We start from the raw sequence: 20,178 nt of genomic DNA, 5'->3' as shown, positions 1-20,178 counted from the left end.
GAACTCCAGGCCATGCAGAGCTAAATGAGGAAACCCTGTACATAGTTCTTAGAGTTCTTAGGATTTTCTCCCAAGTCCTCTGTGTGGGGGGAGGAGGGGGAGATGCACTTCAAACCTCTCAGGTTCTACAGCAGAAATGGGCAGGAAGGTGGCTCCAGAGGTTAATACAGCTGCTGACTCAGACTCAGGGCTATCAAATCCTAAAGTCATTATTAGTTGATGAGATCTGTTCCAGACCATAGAGATACACACAGGAGACGTACACACAGCTTAAATCCGACTTCCTGCAGCCTGCACTGTTGAGCCTCTCAGCCTGTGGTCCTCCGGCTTGCCACAAATGTTTCCTGTCATCCAGGGACTGCAGCAGATTAAATCCCAAACCCTGACTCATGGCTTCCCTGTTCCCATGCCCTCTGGGTTGTTCAGTTTTAAACAATGCCTTTTCTCTGGAGTGGTGCCTTCCTACGGTCCTCTGAGTCATTGAGAGTGACAACACAGGTCTCCATCACTGACGTGTGGGTTTAAGACTTCTGAGGCCAGAGGACTAATTCTGCCAGTAGTAATGTCTGCATCGCTTCACCAGAATTGCTTCTGCCTCCCCTCCCCCATCTCCCCACTACCCTGCAGGAGCCTGAAGGCTGGAGCTCGGATCAACTTGACTAGCTTCCTTTCCGCATCTCCTACATCCTTTTCTCAGCATTTTTCAGCTGTTTATGACCTGCCAGCATGATTCCTCTTTCTCTTCTTTTTAAAATGGATTTATTTATTTGTATTTATGTGAGTGTTGTGGCCTGCGTACATGTGCACCTGATCTCCCAGAACAGAGTGTCAGACCCCTGGAACTGAAGTTATCAATGAAGGTACGAAGTTATGAAGTTGTGAGCCACGACAGGTACTAGGAACTGAGCCCATGTTATCTGCAAAAGCAGCATGTAATCTTTTTTTTTTAATTTTGTAATTATATTTATGTACAGAAAACTTAGTGCATATTTAACCCAGTTTAGTGGCGAGTTCTTTAGCTTTTGCCTTTTCCAGCTTGGCAATGAGAGCCTCAGACTTAGGACCCAGGACATTGCCTCCCCAGTGGCGGCGGATCTCGTCATATCTGTCATTATAATTGGTCCTAATAGCTTCCACCAGCTTAGCCAGAGCACCCTTGTCTTCTGAGTTAATGTGCGTGAAGGCAACAGTGGTGCATGTCTTCCTGTGGACCAGGTGCTCCAGCCTTGCCTTTCCCTTGATGATGCAGTAGGGCACCCCCATCTTTTGACACAGGGCAGGCAGGAAAACCACCAGCTCAATGGGGTCTACATCGTGGGCAATTGTTCTTGTTCTCCACCAAGGCAGCGACTTTATTAACTCCTGCTCGGAGGACAGGTGGTCTCTTAGTTGAGACCTTTGCCAGCAGCTTTCTTCTCAGCACGGGCCAGTAGCCTTGGCTTCTTCTCTTGCTTTGTCTCTGGCCCGTACTTGTGGACAAGCTTAAGCAGCTGGGTAGCTGTTTGCCTGTCCAGGGCCTGGGTGAACTGGGTAATGGCAGGAGGTGCTTTGAGCCGCTTATAGAGTATGTCTCTTTGTCACTGCAGCCTGATATAGCGGGGCCATTTGACGGAGCATGTTAGATCTCTTTTGGGCTGGATGTCCTGCCCAATGCCAAAGTTCTTGGGCCTTTTCTCAAACAAAGGATTGACCACCTTTTTGGCCTCTTGCTTCTTGATGATGGCAGGGGCCGGAGCCACCTTCTTTCCCTTGGCCTTCTTTTCTTTGGGCATCTTGCTCGGCTGGAGGAGAGAGCACAGCACCTAATTTGAATGGCTGAGCCAGAACCAGGCCAGGCAGAGGCAGCTCCTAGCCTGCCTTTAATCCTGGAATTCCTCCACACTATTCCTTTAAGTACTTATAGTGTCCTCTCTAGGGAACATTCGGGCCCTAAATGGTAGCCACTCTCCTGACTTCTAACAGGTTTGATTATCGATACAACCCATTTGAAGGCATTTGTGTAGATTAAAATCAATTAGCCCTCACAATCTGGTGTCATGGTAAAGCGACAGGGATATCAGGTACTGGGCTGCTGACTGGGATCACACACTGCTGAAGTAGCCCAGATGGTATCCAGCCCAAGCTCCTTAGAGAAGCCATGCACCAAAAACATCACAGGGACTTCCAAAGCAGCCTGAATCTAGTGACATCCATATTCTTTGAACACAACTGCTGTGCCAAGCATAGCGGCCAATGCTTGTAATCCTGTTCTCAGACATGGAATCACACCCTGTTCTTAATTTGGGTTACTGTTGCCTGTGATGAGACTCCATGACCAAGAGCAACTTGGGAAGGAAAGGGTTTATTTGGCTTTCACTTCTCCACATCTCAGTTCATCATCAAAGAAGCAAGAAGTGGAACTCAAACAAGGCAGGAATCTGGAGACAGGAATGGATGCAGAGACAATGGAGAAATGTTACTTGCTGGTTTGCTCCCTGCAGCTTGCTCCACCTGCTCACCCCCCCCCCCGGATATTTTATGCATTTACATTTCAAATGCTATCTGCTTCCCCCCCTCCAATTCCTTGCTCCCCCCCTGCCCTTGCTTCTGTGAAGATGTTCCCACTCCCACCCACCCATTTCAACCTCAAAACTCTGGCATTCTCTTACTCTGGGGAAAGGAGCCTTCATAGGACAAAGGATTTCTCTTCCTATTGATAGCAGACAATACCATCCTCTGCTACATATGCAACTGGAACCATGGGTCCCTCCATGTGTACTCTTTGGTCGGTGGTTTAGTCCCTGGGAGCTCTGGGGCGGGGGAGGAGGAGTCTAGTTGGTTGGTATTGTTGTTCTTCCTGTGGGGTTGCAAACCCCTTCAGCTCCTTCAGTCATTTCTCTAACTCTTCTATTGGGTCCCCATGGTCAGTCCAATGGTTAGCTGCAAGCATCCTCATCTGTATCAGTATGGCTCTGGCAGAGCCTCTCAGGAGACTCTACAAATCCATATCAGGCTCCTACAAATAAGCATTTTTTGGCATCAGCAATAGTGACTGGGTTTGGTGGTTGCATATGGGACGGATCCCCAGGTGAGGCAGTCTCTGGATGACCTTTACTACAGTCTCTTCTCCACTCTTTGTCCCTATATTTCCTCCCATGAGTATTTTGTTCCCCCTTCTAAGAAGGACTAACGCATCCACATTTTTGTCTTGCTTCCTCTTGAGCTTCATATGGTCTGTGAATTGTATCTTAAGCAATCCAAGCTTTGGGGCTAATATCCACTTATCAGTGAGTGCATATCATGTGTGTTCTTTTGTGATTGGGTTACCTCACTCAGGATGATATTTTATAGTTCCATCAATTTGCCTAATAACTTCATAAAGTCATTGTTTTTAATAGCTGAGTAGTACTCCATTGTGTAAATGTACCAAGTTTTCTGTATCCATTCCTCTGTTGAAGGACATCTGGGTTCTTTCTAGCTTCTGACTATTATAAATAAGGCTGCTATGAACATAGTGGAGCATTTGTCCTTGTTAGATGTTGGAGCATCGTTTGGGTATATACCCAGAAGTGGTATATAGAACCCAGGACCAAGGAGCCCCGGGTGTCTCCACCCACAATGGGCTGGGCCCTCTCACATCACTAATTAAGAAAATGTTCTACAGGCTTGCTGGCAGTTCAATTTTAGGGAAACATTTTCTCAACTGAGGTTCCTATTTCTCAAATGACTCTAGCCTATGTCGAGTTGACATATACTATCCACCACATACTCTGTGTCCCAAATCAGGGCCTGCTGACCATCATCCTCATAGGTCAGTTTAGAAAGCCAAATTAAAAAGTGGGGGAAAAAACTGGAGATTTATTCAATGTGACCACTAAGAGAAGAGAGACAAACATTCCAGCAAACCCCTGAGTCCTGAAGAAAGGTCAGAGTTTAGCTAGAGAGCCAAACATATGTACATCTAAGCAGACCCAAGATGCAGTTCCATCTGCCACTGATCCATTGTTGTTCGGACTTCAGTCTGATCCTGTAAGGTGGTCTGGTCGTACGATGTCACAGCTGTGTCAAAGCTCTTTCTCTCAGACAAGTCCCCCTACAGCTGGCACTTTTTCTTTCTCCAGGCCCCAGCTTCCTGGGAGAATTCCCATTTTCTTGGGGTTCCTGGTTTCCAGAGTCTGAGAGTCAGACTAAGAGGTGCAAGTGTCTCTTTATGGTTCATCTACTCTACCGGGCTAGTTACAATACCAGGATTCTAGAACCATCTCTTCAGGCAGGAGAATGAGTGCTTCAGGTCACCTCTAGTTACACTGTGAGTTCTAGGCCAGGCTGGGCTGCATGAGAGCTTGTTTGAAAAGCACAGAAGGAAGGGTGAAAGAAACTCAGCATTCTCTGCACAGCTTTCAGATTATTTTTTCCCACAGGCTTTCAACTCACTGAAGGAGGCATGGGGACCAGATGGAGAAGGGATGTACCAAAGAGCCAGAGTTGTAAGTGGGGGAGTCAGGATCCAATCTAAGACAAATATCACCTCAAATGTAAATTGTATCTGTCAGTCTAGACAACGGACCAGGCAGACACTGCAGGAAACCAAAAAGTGAATCAAGGAGAGGCAGGAAGCAGAGAGGGCAGGGAAGAGAAGACTCAATCTGAGGATCTAGTGGAGTCTGACTTTTGGCGTATTTTGATTGTCCTGACACCTACGACAAACTGACTAGGAGCTGAAGAGCATCCATCCAGTGCAGGAGGTCAGGGCATGCATCAGCAACCCTGCATCTGAATCCAGGTCATTCCACAACTTGGTTGTGTACCCTAGATCATTCACTTAATCTTGGTCTTGCTACTTGCATAAAACAGCAATGATGTCAGCACACCATTATTCACAGAGTGAGTTGTTTCCCATCCCACTTAGACAGAGATTGAACTATGTTGGATATGAGAATGGCTTTCTGAATGTTGGATGCCTAGAACAGTGCCTGACTAGGAACAGGGAGGACCTCAGATGGAATTGGCAAGAAGGAGAGAAGCTGTGAGCGCTCACTGTGAGTACCAGCACACACCCCTTACTCACTGGGTGATCCTGGATGCATCACTGAGCTTCTCTCATTCCAGACCACTCCTCATATCACTTCCAAAGAGATGACGAAGGTGAAAGAACTTGCCAAAACGGTATTATGGCATAGTCATGGAAATATGGATTCTGAAAGTAGGAGGAGACCCTCGTTCCCCAACATGGAGCTTTGTCGGCATTCATTGAGAGTCAGATAACGACATTTCCCCCAACATGCCCCCTCATGGTCAGGTCATTCCACTACGTCTGACTCCGCCAAGCTATAATCCCTTTCTGTAACTCAGATCATTGAAGACTGAGACGGGGTGGCATATATGAGTTCCCTGCCTTGTCCAAAGTCCTCAGACAAGAACACATCCATTATACAGGAATTCATCCAGAGCCATAAGAGAAATGTTCCAGGATTCTCTCCCAGCCTCTCATATTCTAGGAATATCAAAATCTTCTGACTCTTGAGTCTCCTATATAAAGTTGTGCTGATTCACAGATAACCCAGACATCTTGCCATACACCTTAAAGCACTATTAGATTTTTTTTATAATGGATGACACAATCTAAACACTATGTAAACAGCCGCTATACAGTATAGTTTAGAGAAGAATAAGAAAAAAAAAATGTCAACAGAGAGACTCAACCGTCACCGTTCGTGAGTAGGAATGAATCACTAGATACATCGTTCAGATGAGCACCGGAGAGGTCTGAAATTACAAGAAGCTACAGCAGGATTGTGCCTACACATCGCTTCATTCAAATGCACTCAGTAGAATTCTCAGCTAAGTACATGGCCATTCAAGGTTTGTTTTTTAATTCAAGGAACTTCCTGAGACTTTTTTCTAAATATTTTCACTCACCAGTTGGCCGGCTCTGCAGATGTAAAACTCAAGCATACAGAGACCCAACTGCTGCACACTGGCAAACACAATCTATCAACTCGAGGCTTGCAGTCCGACCCATTCTTATAAATTCTTACAAAGAAACCATGGGTTCGTTTAGCTTTAAACTGTCTAATATAACAGCCAGTTGCTATGTGTGGCTATTTGTTTTCAATGTAACTTTGTAGAATTAAACAAAACATTATCTTCAGTCACCCTACCCTCTTTCTTTGGTTTTTAATTGTATAGTGATTTGTTTTTGTTTTTATTTTGTTTTGTTTGTTTGTTGGAAATAAGGCCTCATCGTGTAGCTCTTGGCTGTCCTAAAACTCCCTGTGCAGAGCAGGCTGGCCTCAAACTCACAGAGATGCCTGGCTCACATTATCCACGTTTTAAAGTGCTTAGCTGGCTGGGTTGACGGCACATCCCAGCTACTTGGGGAACTGAGGCAGAAAAATTGGAAGTTCAAGTCCAGCCTGGGCAATGAAGTGAGATCCTGTTTCAAAAGCAAAAAATGAAAACTGGGCTACCTCAGTGGTAGGGAACTTGTCTGAAATAGGCTAAGATTCTGCCGGTGATTTATCAGCTCTGAAAATGAAACAAAACTCAAGTGCCTAATGATTCATATGACAAATGACAGTAGGGATGGATATAGGCATCTTTATATTCTATATTATAAAGGTACATTGGAACTACCAAGAAGGTTCAGTAGGTAGAATCATTTTTTTACAAAGTCTGACATCCTGGGTTCAATCCCTAGGATCCTCATGGTAGAAAAAGACAGTTGACTCCTCGTGGTTGCCCTCAGTGGTTAAGAGCATTTGCAATTTTTGCAGAGGACCTGTGTTCTGTCCCCAGAACCTACAAGGCAGCTCCTAGTCAAGTGTAACTCCAGTTCCAGGGGAGCCAATTGCTTCTTCTAGCTTTTGAGAGTACCAGACATACATGCATGAAAAATACTTATAATGTAAAAATAAATAAATAAATATTAAAACAATGTTTTAATGCAAAAACAGGACTAGCAAAGAACACAAGAAAGTACCTGGTGATGCAAAGCTGTAATCCTAGCACATGGGAGGTGGAGGCAGGAGGATCAAGTGTCCAGTGGCATCCTCTGTAAGCAGACAATTTCTGTCAGGTTGGGTTACATGAGATCAGAGATGGGGGATTATCTGGTAACAATTCATAGAAGGGTGACCCATACATTGTTTGAAATGTGCTTGAATTCTTGGTCCCCAACTGGTAATGCTGCTTAGACAGGTTGAAGAATCTTTAAGAGGCAGATCCACTCTGAAAAAGTAGGTTACTGGGGTTGGGCCTGTGGGTGTTACAACACAGCCTCACTTCTATCCCCTCCATTTCCTGATTGCAGATGCTCAGTGAGCAGCTGCCTCCCACTCCTGTTGCCCTAACCACCATGATGGACGCTGTCCAATGGCAGTGTAAGCCAAAATAGACCCTTCCTCCCTTATATTGTCCCTATCAGATAAACTAGTGGCAGCAAAAATAAAAGTATACTATACCATGTTTGGTAATGGATGCCTGTAATCTCAACACTCAAGAGGCTGAGGCACAAAGATCATGAGTTCAAAGCCAACCTGAGATACATAAGAAGACCCTGTCTCTAATTGATTTACTAATTAAAATGGAAGGAGAAAACAGGTTCCAGCCAGCTGTCCACACATGCATGTCTAACATGGTATACATGTGCTCCTCTCATAAGTAAAATACAATTAAAATGTTTTAATTGTCTAAAACATCCAAAGCCAATGGGATAAGGAATTTTTTTTATTAACTTTAAGTGAAGCTTTTTGCAGTGGGGAGGAGGGACAGTGTCTTAGGGTTTTATTGCTGTGAAGAGACACCATGACCAAGGCAACTCTTATAAAGGAAAACATTTCATCAGGACTGGTTTATCGCTTCAGAGCTTCAGTCAGTTATCATCATGGCATGAAGTGTGGTAGCATCCAAGCAGAGGTGGTACTGGAGAAGTCAAGAGTTCTACATCTTAATCCACAGGGAGCAGAGTGGAACTGTGCACTGCATCGGCATACCTTGAGCATATATATGACCTCAAAGCTCTTCACATTGTCACGTTTTCTCTAGCAAGGCCACACCCACTAATAGTGCTACTCCCTATGGCCAAGCATTCAAACACATAAATCTATGGGGGCCAAACCTACCACCACAGACAAGTATACCTACATTCCTGCACTCACAAGATAACAGGATGATCTCTATTTGGAGCTCTACCTGAATTACACTGTGAATTCAAAACTAAGTGGGGAGGCCTCAGTCCTTCTTAGAAAAGAGAACAGAACTCTCATAGGAGGAAATGCAAGGTCAAATAGAGAAACAGGGATTGGAGAAAAGATCACTCAGAAGCCACCTCACCTGGGGATCCACCACATATGCAGTCACCAATTCCAAGCACTACAGCTGGTCCCAAAAAGTATTTACTGGCAGGAACCAGACAGAGATGCCCCTCTCAGGGACTAAGCTAGAGTCATATAGATACGGCTGAACATGTTTGCAGCTAACCAGCGGTTTGAACTCAGGGATTCCAATGAGGTTGCTAATAAAAGGACCTAAGGAGCTGAAAGGGGCTGCAACCTCATGGGAAGATAACATTATCAACCAACCAAACCCTCCAAAACTCCCATGGAGTAAAACACCAAGCTCTGTGTGCATTTTGAGAGACCTATTGATCCAGTTGTGTATGTAGCTGAAGATAGCAGTGTCTGGCATCAATGTGAGAAGAGACTTTTGTTCCAGAGAGGGCACATTTTCCCAATGTAGGGGAATGACAGGCAATTGGTGGAGAGGGAGATCAGAAGGGAGTGCACCTTTGTGAAGGCAACTGGAGGGAGGCGTGGGAGCAGTGCTGGGTAAAGAGATAACATCTCAGATGTAAATATAGAGTATCTAATAAAAAGGGGGAAAAAGCATGAAATGTGGAAATATTACAAATGTCAAGAAAAAAATTAAGAACTTGCCACGATTGTGGGAGACCAAAAAAACGTGAGAGAGCCCAATAGGATTCAGTCTACAAAGAAGGAGCAGGAACAGGGAGATCTTCCCTTTCTTTACATGTTCTCTACAATCCTTTTCATTGTGTTATATGCAGAAGTGCTTTGCCTGCTTGTGTGTTTATGCACCGTGTATATTTCTGGTGTCCTCAGAGACCAAAGAGAATATCAGATCCCATGGGACTGGAGTTACAGACAACTGTAAGCCATCATGTGGGTGCTGGGAATTGTACCCAGGTCCTCTAAAAGAGTAGCCAGTGCCCTTAAGCTCTCCGGCACTTATAATTCTCTTGTCCAGTACCTGTAGAGGTAAGTACTGGGATTAACATGAGGCATCCCACTCAGAAAATCTGAACCACTGGTAAATTAGCCTAGTGCTGTGCTAAGGTTTAATTTACCTTAACCAAAAGATATATAATTTTTTAAAAATTTATGCACACACACACACACACACACACACACACACACACACACACACACACAAATACCCACAGCTTTCACATCAAAATGAGTAGAAATAGTTTATTCTAAAGCGAAATATGAATGACCATGACCTGGAAATGCAGATCCAGGTTACCTTAGCTAGCATGTTCCAATGTGGAAGTAGCTTTAAGAAGTTTTTATAGTAACAGAACAAAGAAAGATACACATCAAAGCATTTTTTAAATGCTGGAAATATTAAATTTGACAAACTGGAAATATCAGTTAGGTGAGTTACAGCAAAGCAAGAAGAACTTTGTTATAAACCTCAGATATTATCTAATGGCAGTCTTAGCCTTTGGATTGGTGGATGATAGAAGTCTGTTTGTACATCCCTAAAGGATTACCTGAAAGTCTAAAGGATTTTAGGTCACCCATGGAGATCTTGGCAATAGATGGGTACCACACAGACTAAAGATAGCCCAGTCCCCTTCCGGTTCTCCACAACCTATCAGTCATCCATCTACAATGGTGAACTCAGTATGGTTTTGGTTTTCCTCAGGAAACTTTATTTCACAAAGTCATGCCAGCCATTTTTCTCATACTTCCTAATATCTTCCCAAGTCTTAATAGATTCTGGTCAACGATCATTTTTTTCTTTTCTTCCTTTCTTTCTTCCTTCCTTCCCTCTGTCTTCTTCTTCTTCTTCTTCTTCTTCTTCTTCTTCTTCTTCTTCTTCTTCTTCTTCTTCTTCTTCTTCCTCTTCCTCTTCCTCTTCCTTTTCCCCTTTCCTTTCCATCTTCCCCTCCCCCTCCCTCTCCCTTCCCTCTCCCCCTCATCCTCCCTTCTCCCTCTCCCTCTCCATCTTCCTTCTCCTCCTCTTCTTCTTCCTTCTCCTTTTCTTTCTCCTCCTGTTCTTCTCAATAAACTGGAAACATTTCAAATGCCACAGGCCTCCTAGACTGCTCTACCCAGTCTTCAGCATTTTGATCCATGCTTCTGCAGCCTGGGAATGATGCCCACATCATTCTGAGGCTCAATGTTTACAGCTTTACTTGATGAATTCATATATCTTCTCGAGATTGATAGATTGATTGTAATGAGAAAAAACTATATCCGTTCACTTAAGTGAAAATGGGTTTACTGTAACAGAATATTCACACACACACACACACACGATTTCTCAAAAGAAGAGCTCAAACTGCTCAATTAACTGAGTCTGTAGTCTTTCCTGAATTAACAAAAGTGGGTTTATTAAAAAATAATGTGTCTTATTCATCATTCCAATGGATTCCCAGGCAGAGCAGGAAGGAAACCAAACCTCTTCCTGATAATGATGCTCACTAACATTGGGGAAAAGGCAAGATGTCCTTCTAATTGAGGAAATATATCCCTTTCTATATGAGTACAGATTGTACTCTCTGGAAGGTAATGTCTATTCCTGGGAGCAGAGTTTCAGCTAAGATGCAATTCCATTAATCAAACAAACTGACCCGATTCCTGCTCACACATGTAAAAGCAGCAAAAGGGAAACCTAAATAATAGTTGCAAAACATGTAATAGCAAAAAGGAAAATCTAAATGTGCAATGAACCACAGACCTGGATGCTCGTCCTACACTCTCCCCCACCCCACTCCACCCATGGATATACAGTTCCTAGGACCCATGGAACAGTGAGCGTCGTCTTAACTAGTTGAAGTCCTAAGGCTCCTTCCTCAAATTGGCACATTCAACTTTGAGACATAGTGTTGGAAGAGGGCAATCTGAGGAGTGAGATTCCTTTCTGTGGGTAGGTAAAGGCTTTTCCCAAGGAAGGCTGTGAGTTCTAATGCAGCAAGCTTCCAAAGAAGTCCATGGAGAATGAAAAGCCGTGTGCCCAAGCGCCTGTGAGTGCTAGACCTGTGAAAAGTGACAGGAAAGTCCAAGATGGACTGTTTTATTGGCTCCTCTTTGACACTGGCCAGATCACCTTTCTAAAATGGCCTCAACTCCTCAGTGAGGTGACCTGCACATGACCCTTAGGCAGTCCATAGCACTGAAGACACTGGGAAGAGAGAGCTAGTTTTGCTCTGCACAGGCCACACAAAAAGCTTTAGAGGGGTTTTAACCTTCAACATAGATCATTAGGCATCATAATCCCTGAAATTTTTAGGAAGGAATGTTGCTTCTGGGTGGGGTTCTTTCTACACAGGGCAGTCTCCACTCAGCTGTGTTGAATCTCTGACCTCAGCCAGCGAGAGTCACAGGTCACGTTCAGCTAGGTGAGGGTAAGGGGCTCTCCTCCCCACACCCCCTAACCATATCATTCCATCCTGCTTCTGTGAGACGGGATGAAAGCTTTTGTATCTTTTTGTAAACTTGAGGACTTTACACTCTAAAGAGGACATGGGGAGGCTACGTATTCAAAATGACCACAATGCAGTATCTGGGTATTAATTCCCCTGATGACAAGTCCAGAGTTTCCCATACTCCCATGTACTCACAGCACACACCCACTTAGTACTCCCACATTGACACCTTAATTTCGTGACCAATCTTGTCATTAAGCACCACCCTTTCATTAGTTTTTTTATGAAGAAATATACTCTTAGCCAGAGTGGGTGGCATATGCCCACAATCTCAGCACTCAGCTGACACAGGCAGGAAGGTCAGGAACGGAAGGTCATCTTCAGGTGCACAGTGGGTTTGACGCTGTCACAAAGACAGAAAAACTCTGCTGTGCGGTAGTCTATTTCTTCCTTTATCATGTCTTCATCACCCCCAACCCCAGGCCCCAATCAGCGCATGCTTTTCCTTTCTCCTGAAGTATGCTACCTACCTAGAAATCTCTGACTTAACAGCTTCTGTCTCAAATGAGCTCATCAATTAATGTTCCTTATAAAACCATATTATTGTCTCCTGAGCAGATCTAGTTAGCATATCTCCACTGTCTCATGAACTTACTATCAAATAGACTAATGCACAGAATCAGGGGCACAGAAAACTCTTGAACTATTAAACAAAAAACCTAGCGGGGCTTCTCCCTCTGATCCTCTAGAGCTTCCTACTCACACAGCTCTGCCCCATGCACCTGGTCCATTCTGTTTGCCATAAAACTAGACTTCCTGAGCTACTTACCAGCAAAGTGAACGGTGATCTCTGTGAATGGGCTCTCTCCTGTAATCCTAGCACCCTGGAACCTGGGACAAGAAAATGGCAGTGAGTTCAAGGCCAACCTGGGCTACAGAGAGTTCTGAGCCAGCCAAAGCCACAAAGAAAAACTCTGTCAAAAAAAAAAAAAGAAGAAGAAGAAGAAGAAATGAAGGAAAGGATACATTTTAAAAAGGAAAGTTATGCAGCAAATAAGATGGAAAGGGGGAGGAAAGAGAAAGAGAGGAATGGGGAGAGGGGGAGGAGAGATGCGAGGAAGAAGTGCATGGTTGTAAAATAGGCATCTCAATCCAGCAAAGTCTGCTAGAGAACAAGAAGAGTTAACGTTTTTAATAGGATTTCTTGAGAGATGAAGAGCAACAATATCTAACCTGTGGCCTTGGCTCAGGTCTAGCCAGCGATTGCCTAGAGGAAGAGAAAAATAAATATAATAATCCTGGCCACATCTTGCAGGAACTGTTTCTCATTATTATAAGGTACGTGTGAATGATTTAAAGGAGAAAATGCTGTTGTCAGTTCACTGTTAAAGCGATCTCAGTCTGTGGTCACTGGATTCTTTTGCTTCTGCACCAGTGTGAGGTGAGGCTAAGCATCATGTCAGGGAGCTTGAAGAACAAGGCTGCTCACCTTGTGGCAACTATGAAACAGGAACAGACAAGGACAGTACACCCTTCAAAAGCATCATCCCTGTGGCCTGTTTTCTGCAACAAGGCCCCATCTCTCACCACCTTCCAATAATGACATCAACTTTAGAAATCCACTGGTGGGTGAATTCATCCATTAAAGAAATAGGAGCCCTCATAATCCAGTCACCTGTAAACATTAGGCCCACCAACTGGGTACCAAGCTTTACCACAGGAGCCCGAAGAGCATCTCATGTCTAAACCATCGAAGTTGGCAAGGTTGGGCAGTACTTCCCATCAGGTTGTGGGACCCCTTCATCATGGGGTCTCCTCCCAGCAGTAGAAGACTAAGACATACATCTCAACACATTCAACCTTGAAGGGAAGTAGCTGGTAGACGAGGTCAGGGATGAATAAATGTAAGAACTTCGCACAAAGTTTCCTCAACTACTCAGTCTACACTTGTCTTTTAACTCTGGTCATCGTATGCAGCAGGAGTGGAATGTGTTGTATCTGAGCCTCAGATCTTGAGTCTTCCTAGCCCTACCACAATAAACCACTGCAGATTAGCTTACTGCATAAGGACAGACACATGGCCCGGGCTCCAACGTCACTGCTGCCTTTAGATAGACAACAACCAGACATAAGGAAGGCCATCCTAGGCTCCCAGCTGACCAGCCAGATGGCTTACAGACTCATGTACGAAAATACATGGCTGTCATTTTAAACCGCTGAGCCTCAGACTGACTTGTTATGCAACATTAGATAACTGGCAAGACATACAGTGTATGTGATTACATACAATACATAGCCAGGCTTGGTTACTTACACCTCTAATGCCAGCATTGAGTAAATCAAGGCAAGAGGACCATCATGAGTTCAAGGCCAGTCTGTGCTACATAGAGGTATAGGCTATACAGCAGAAACCAACAAGAAATATATCAATTAATTCCAAGTTTAAAACCTGGGTAGAATGGTATACTCCTGTAACCCCAGCACTGAGGAAACAGAGGCACAAGGATCACACATAGTTGCATATACACTGAGAGCCTAACCTGGGCTGCATGATGTTTTATATCAAAGATAGACAGGTGGATAGGTAGGTAGTAGGTAGATAGATAGAAAAATAGATAGACAGACAGACAGACAGACAGACAGACAGATAGATAGAAATAACATCTATACAAATGTTTGTGTTTACAGAAATAGAAAAGCCAAACTCAGATTAGCCATATATCTCTTTGAGGAATACTGGATATTAAATGTCATAAAAATTCTGGCTAGTACCAGTTAACTGGTGATTTCCATTAAAATATGATTCCATACTATGGGCTGAAAGTCTGTCCCTGCTAACTGGCAGCTTGACTTTTGTAACCAAGTAAGATCTGCCTGGAGAATTCCATCCTTGAGAGCAAACCTAACTGGCTTCCCTTGATCCTATCACCAACTCATTCCCTACTCTGTTGGGTAAAGATTGGAAAGACTGAAGAAAGGTAATTGATTGATACATCAGACACATCTTGTCACCCATGCAGATCTTTCAGGCTCACCTTTTTTCAGCCAATTAAAGTGAGCATTGTGCACATAGATATCAATAGTTAGCTCACCTTTTCTTCCCAGGGAACATGTGGTGGTCTGGATGAGAATGAACCTGTAGGCTCATGTATTTGAATGCTTGATGCTGAGTTGGTAGAACTGCTTGGGAAGGTTTAGAAGGTGTGGCCTTGTTGGAGAAAGTGTGTCACTGGCAGGAGAAGGGGGCTTTGATTCTCTCTCTCTCTCTCTCTCTCTCGGAACAGGATATGAGCTATAGATACTGTTATGGTATCATGCCCGCCTGCCTGCCTGCTGCAATCCTCTTCTTCATGATAGTCATTGACTCTAATCCTCTGGAACCATGAGCCCCAATAAACTCCTTCTTTTATATGTCACCTTCATGGGGTCTTCTCCCAGCAGTAGAAGACTAAGACATACATTTCAACATATTCAACCTTGAAGGGAGGTAGTTAGTGGGTGAGGCCAGGAGTGAATAAATATAAGAAGAACTTTACACATAGTCTCCAAAGATGCTGGAAGATGAACTTGGTTGCTCACAAAACATCGTGAATTGAATGGAAGCTGGACATTCTCCACCCCACCCTGTTTCACTATCTTCTGCCCTTTTTCCTACCCCTTGGGATCTCAGCCTGTAGTAAAATTTTTGGTTTCTTTAAAAAACAGAGAAATATTATGTGAGTATGGTTTTTGTTGTAATCCCAGGTATGAGACATAGGGCTGCTTCAGATTATCTACAGTAGCTAACTATGTCTTATTCTCTGGCAGGGATATAATTTTTGCCAGCGGAAAATAGTTTGTGTTTGAAATTCTGGGGACCAGAGCCTCAAGAAAGGAGGCAGCTGCTGCTCCCTGTGTTGCTACCACCCTTGATGCTGCTGTTGTTGGTTTCTGGTTGCTGGTTGGAGATATCCTGATTACAAAGATCAAATTTGCCACAAGGAACTCAATACACCTAATCAGCAAGAAGTAGTCTAGCACAGCTACCCCCCGCAACTTTATTTCTCTCCTACCTAGTATTGGGGTTTAAAAGGAATAAGGGTGGTGTAGGGAAGGGTATTAGAGGGGGAAACCCCAATAAAGTAGCCAAAAGTACGGTTACATCAGCCCATGAAGACTACCTATCCTGAGAGTGCTCATCTCGGGTACTGACTGATGTGTATGAACCAGCGAGAGATCTAGAACTCACAGGAGAATGATGTCCAGGATAACAATATCCAGGATAACATGGCTCCCACTCTGCCAACCTAGTGCTCAGAAATATCTTCTGTGAGAGGATGCTTCTGGTTAAGTATGCATGAAATGTAGCAAGTCCCTCTGGGCCCCTTCTCAGGGATCCACTAATCTCTGTTCTAAATCTTGACAGCAGCTCTCCACTCTTGCCTTCCAAATCACCGATGAAACCTTAGATGGATACCACTCAGAAAGCAGTGTAAGTCCACCCTCAGGCAGTGGCATTCAGACTGCGAGTGAATGGTTTTCCCTCCGCTGACACTTTCGCTGGTGGCTGAGGGCTTTGCGGAGACATCAGCCTGTCAGTCCTGTCTACCCAGTTTTTCTGTCAGCAGGTCACAGATAGGATTTCACTGAGGGTGGCATGAATTCTCATCCATTTTAATGGATGAGTTTTCTACTTTAAAAAAAAAGAAAGTTAATCTCTATTTCTTTTATCTTGAAGATTTTATTTATTTTTACTTTATGTGTATGAGTATCTGCCTATGTGGATGCCTGTGTACCACAGGTGCCTGGTACCCATAGTGGCCAGAAGAAGATGTCTTCTTGGATTTGAATAGACTTGGAGTTGAAGTTATAGATGGTTGTGAGCCGCCATGTAGGTGCTAGAACCTAATCTAGGTCTTCTGCAAGAACAGCCAGTGATCTTATTCTCTAAACCATCTCTCCAGCCTCATCTTATTTTATTTTTTTATTGGTATAAGGTAGTGGGCTTCTGCATTCCATACATAACTTGGTTGACACCTCCTCTTCTCCATCTTCCTGCCTCCATCCCCATTTATGAACCCGGTCTTTCCCCTTCCGCATTCTGGTCACGTGTTAGCTGAACCATCTCTACCTCTCTCCCTTAAAGCCCCGCCCATCGTACCTTCCCATTTACAGCATTCTCTTCTCTTTATGTATTTACTTCATACTTAGCTAAGCATATGTAAGAACTGGGAGCTGAGATCACATATGAGAAAACAGGAGCCCGGGTCACCTCAGGCTCATAATTTAATGATAATAATATTAATAATCATAACCCAGCTTCACCCATTTTCTGAAATGTTCATAATGTCATTTTTCTTTGTGGAGGAATAAAATTCTGTTTTGTATGTGCAGCATGTTTTCATCTTCGAGCCCATCAGCTGACAGGCAGCTAGGCTGATCCCATTGCCTCCCAAACAGCGCTCCACGTTCGGCGCTCCACGTTCGGCGCTCCACGTTCGGCGCTCCACGTTCGGCGCTCCACGTTCGGCGCTCCACGTTCGGCGCTCCACGTTCGGCGCTCCACGTTCGGCGCTCCACGTTCGGCGCTCTGTGCTCGGCGTTACTGTTGTGGGAGCGCCGCTGTAATGAAACCCTATAAGGAGCATCACCCAGTCACCTCATGGAACTGAAAATCCAGCGGAAGAGCTGACACTACACCAGTAAGCATAAAAATATGTAGTTATAATTATGACAAATGGTATCAGAGAAAAATGCTAAAGGAGACAGTGGGATTGGGTCAGTGAGCACTTGCTATGTAAACCTGACAATTGGAGTCTGAGTCCTGGAACCCACATGAAGGCAGATGAGACCTTGACTCCACAAGATGTCTTCTGACACACACAAATGCACACTCACACAAGCACATACACACACACACACACACACACACACACACACACTAACAATAGCAATTTTAAAAGAAAACATAGAGAAATGGCTCAATCATTAAAAACACTGACTACAGACAGGCATGGTGGCATATGCCTTTAATTACAGCACTTGGCAGGCAAAGGCCTGCCTGATCCACATCATGAGTTCAAGGACATTGGACATAAAGAGACCCTGTCTCAAAAATAAATAAGCCAACAAACCACTGGCTATACTTGCAAAAGACCCAGGTTATGGCAACTCACAACCATCTGCAGCCCAGGAGATTCAAAACCCTGTTCTTGCCTCTGCAGGCACCAGGCACATATATGGTGCACAGGCAGGCAGGCAGCACACTCATACACACACACACACAAAATAAATCTTCTTTATTAAAAAGAAAGATGCTGAGGTTGGTTTGTGAAAAGCTACCATGAGGAAGCCATATTTAAGTTAAAAGAGTAATTTGTCTGGGTGACAGGTGGGTATAGATGAGCCAGAAGAACCTGCATTTCCATGGAGACCATGTGTCACCGTCACCGGGAGGAAAGATTATCACTGTTGCCTGCCAGGAGCTCTTTCAGCCTGATTGCTAGATGGGGACAGGAGGGACTGAGGGAAGCAAAGCTGGTGTGTCCCAGAACTTTGTGTGCAATTGTGACGTGCACAGTAAGGGGTATGGGAAGATGGGGAGGTTAGAGAAGGATTTCCAGAATCTCACTTGGGTAACCCTGTGGAGGGTGACCTGCAAAGGGACAGCTTGAAGTCAGGAAACCCAGTGAAGACAAACCAAGTTGCGTGGCCACAAAAAACCTCTCTGAGCTCCTCATGTGAACATTGGTGGGGGGGGGGAGAAAGAAGCTGATTTTGTGTCTAATGCAACAAAATTTTACAAATGTCAAACATTAAGCAAACTTTATTTTCATAAACTCCTCATTTCTCTCACCGTTCACATCCATCTCAACATAAAATGCCCCTTCATTCTCCATCTTAAAGACCCCTCGAGCTTTTTTCCTCTTCCCTCATACATTTCTTAATCCTCATAAATGTTAGGGGCTGGGGATAAGACTCCGTTGGCAATCTGGGGATAAGACTAGCAGGCAGTAAGTGCTCAGTGTGTTTCCCAGCACCACATAAACTAGGTATGGTGATGCTGCATGCTTGTGGTCCCGGCACTGGGAAAGTGGAAACAGAAAGATCAGAAGTGCAGGGCCATCCTTGGCTATATAGTAACCCCAAAAAGACATACAAACATGGGTTGGAAAGATGGCTCAGTGGTTAGGACTTCTGGAGGTCCTGAGATCAATTTCCAGCTCACAACTATCTGTAATGAGACCTGATGCCCTCTTCTAGTGTGTCTGAAAACAGCTACAGTATACTTAGTTACAATAAATAAATAAATCTTTAAACACACACACATTAACAGGATGCCTGCGAAGTCTGTCTTTCCTTGTATCTGCTTCACAACTTGGCCGCCAAAGTAAGGAAACAGAAACCTGGCTGTATCAATTGCCTACCTGCAGCTCTTCATCTGCTAAGGACAGGCACCAAAAGCTGATTTATGGACTGTAATGGTCTCAGTAACTTTCTCATCTTATTTTTCTTTCTCCTTACCAGCCCCCAGTCCCCAGTCTCCCTCACCCTGGCCTTATGCACAGGACATTTGAATTTGAGGAAATCTACCCATGTTCCAGACCCTTTCACACTGCGCAACCAAGGCCTCTTTATGACATCCCCATGGCCCCACACCTCTCCCTCATCTGTGCCTCACTGAAGGACCATGTTCGCACTGCAAGGAGCCTCTTCAGTGTTTTCTCTCATACCAGAGTTCACATCCTCCTCAACCCAGATCCTTCCCTGGGCTCCACCGCTTCCTCCTACAACTCTTAATATGTTTATCATAATTACGTTGTTTGAATTAAAATGTGACTTCCATGACTGTCAGCTCCTAAACAGTAGTGACTACCCTAAGACAACCCACCCTTGTGTCATTAGGGCCCATCACGGATTCTGTCATAATTCAAATGATAGATGATTTGATGAACCAAACATAAATGTCACGCTGCCTTTGCAACTAAGTTGTTGGTTGTGGCAGGCCTCGGCCTCTGGGCAGTCTGTGCTTTGGGATTTACCATCAAAGCTGATTCCTTCCTGCCCTCCAGGGAGACTGATGTGAGGAACAGTTAATTTCTCTCCCATGCCTCACCTGCTTACACCTGGGCCCCACCTTGGGACCTTAGCCAGATGCCCCTCCAAGTGTGGCACTGCAGTGCCATCTGCTGGTCTTTGGAATGACTGCAGGTCAGGCTGGAGAAGGAATTTGGGGGGATTTAGGGTTTCATCAAGCCCTTATGCCCCCAGCTATTGGATCCTGTACCAGAAAGACCCCATACACTCAAAACAGGGAGTTCAAAATTAATGGAAGTTTCCTTATTTAGATTTTCCACTAATCAAAGGCTCGCCTTTGGCCAGTGACCCTAAGTCAATGCCCCAAGAATTGCCCTTGGTACTTTCAGACAGAAATGAACACTCAGGACCACTGGCTACACTCAGGAATTTCAGACAACCCTGGGGATGTAACTCAGTAGGATATTTTCTCACATTCTGAGATGATCTGAGCTGTGTCTAGTGAT

At 44.4% G+C, this 20,178-nt stretch overlaps 1 pseudogene across 1 annotated transcript; it reads right to left on the bottom strand.

Moving 5' to 3' along the window:
* Positions 1-990: 990 nt before the first annotated feature.
* Positions 991-1,775, bottom strand: LOC308416641 (large ribosomal subunit protein eL8-like; annotated as a pseudogene). The gene has a single exon. The product of its transcript is annotated as a large ribosomal subunit protein eL8-like (transcript).
* Positions 1,776-20,178: the final 18,403 nt, after the last annotated feature.

This window comes from Micromys minutus, assembly GCF_963924665.1.
Source record: "Micromys minutus genome assembly, chromosome: 2".
Taxonomy (NCBI): Eukaryota; Metazoa; Chordata; class Mammalia; order Rodentia; family Muridae; genus Micromys; species Micromys minutus.
Note: the sequence above shows the minus strand (reverse complement) of the source record. Positions and strands in the feature narration are given on the sequence as shown.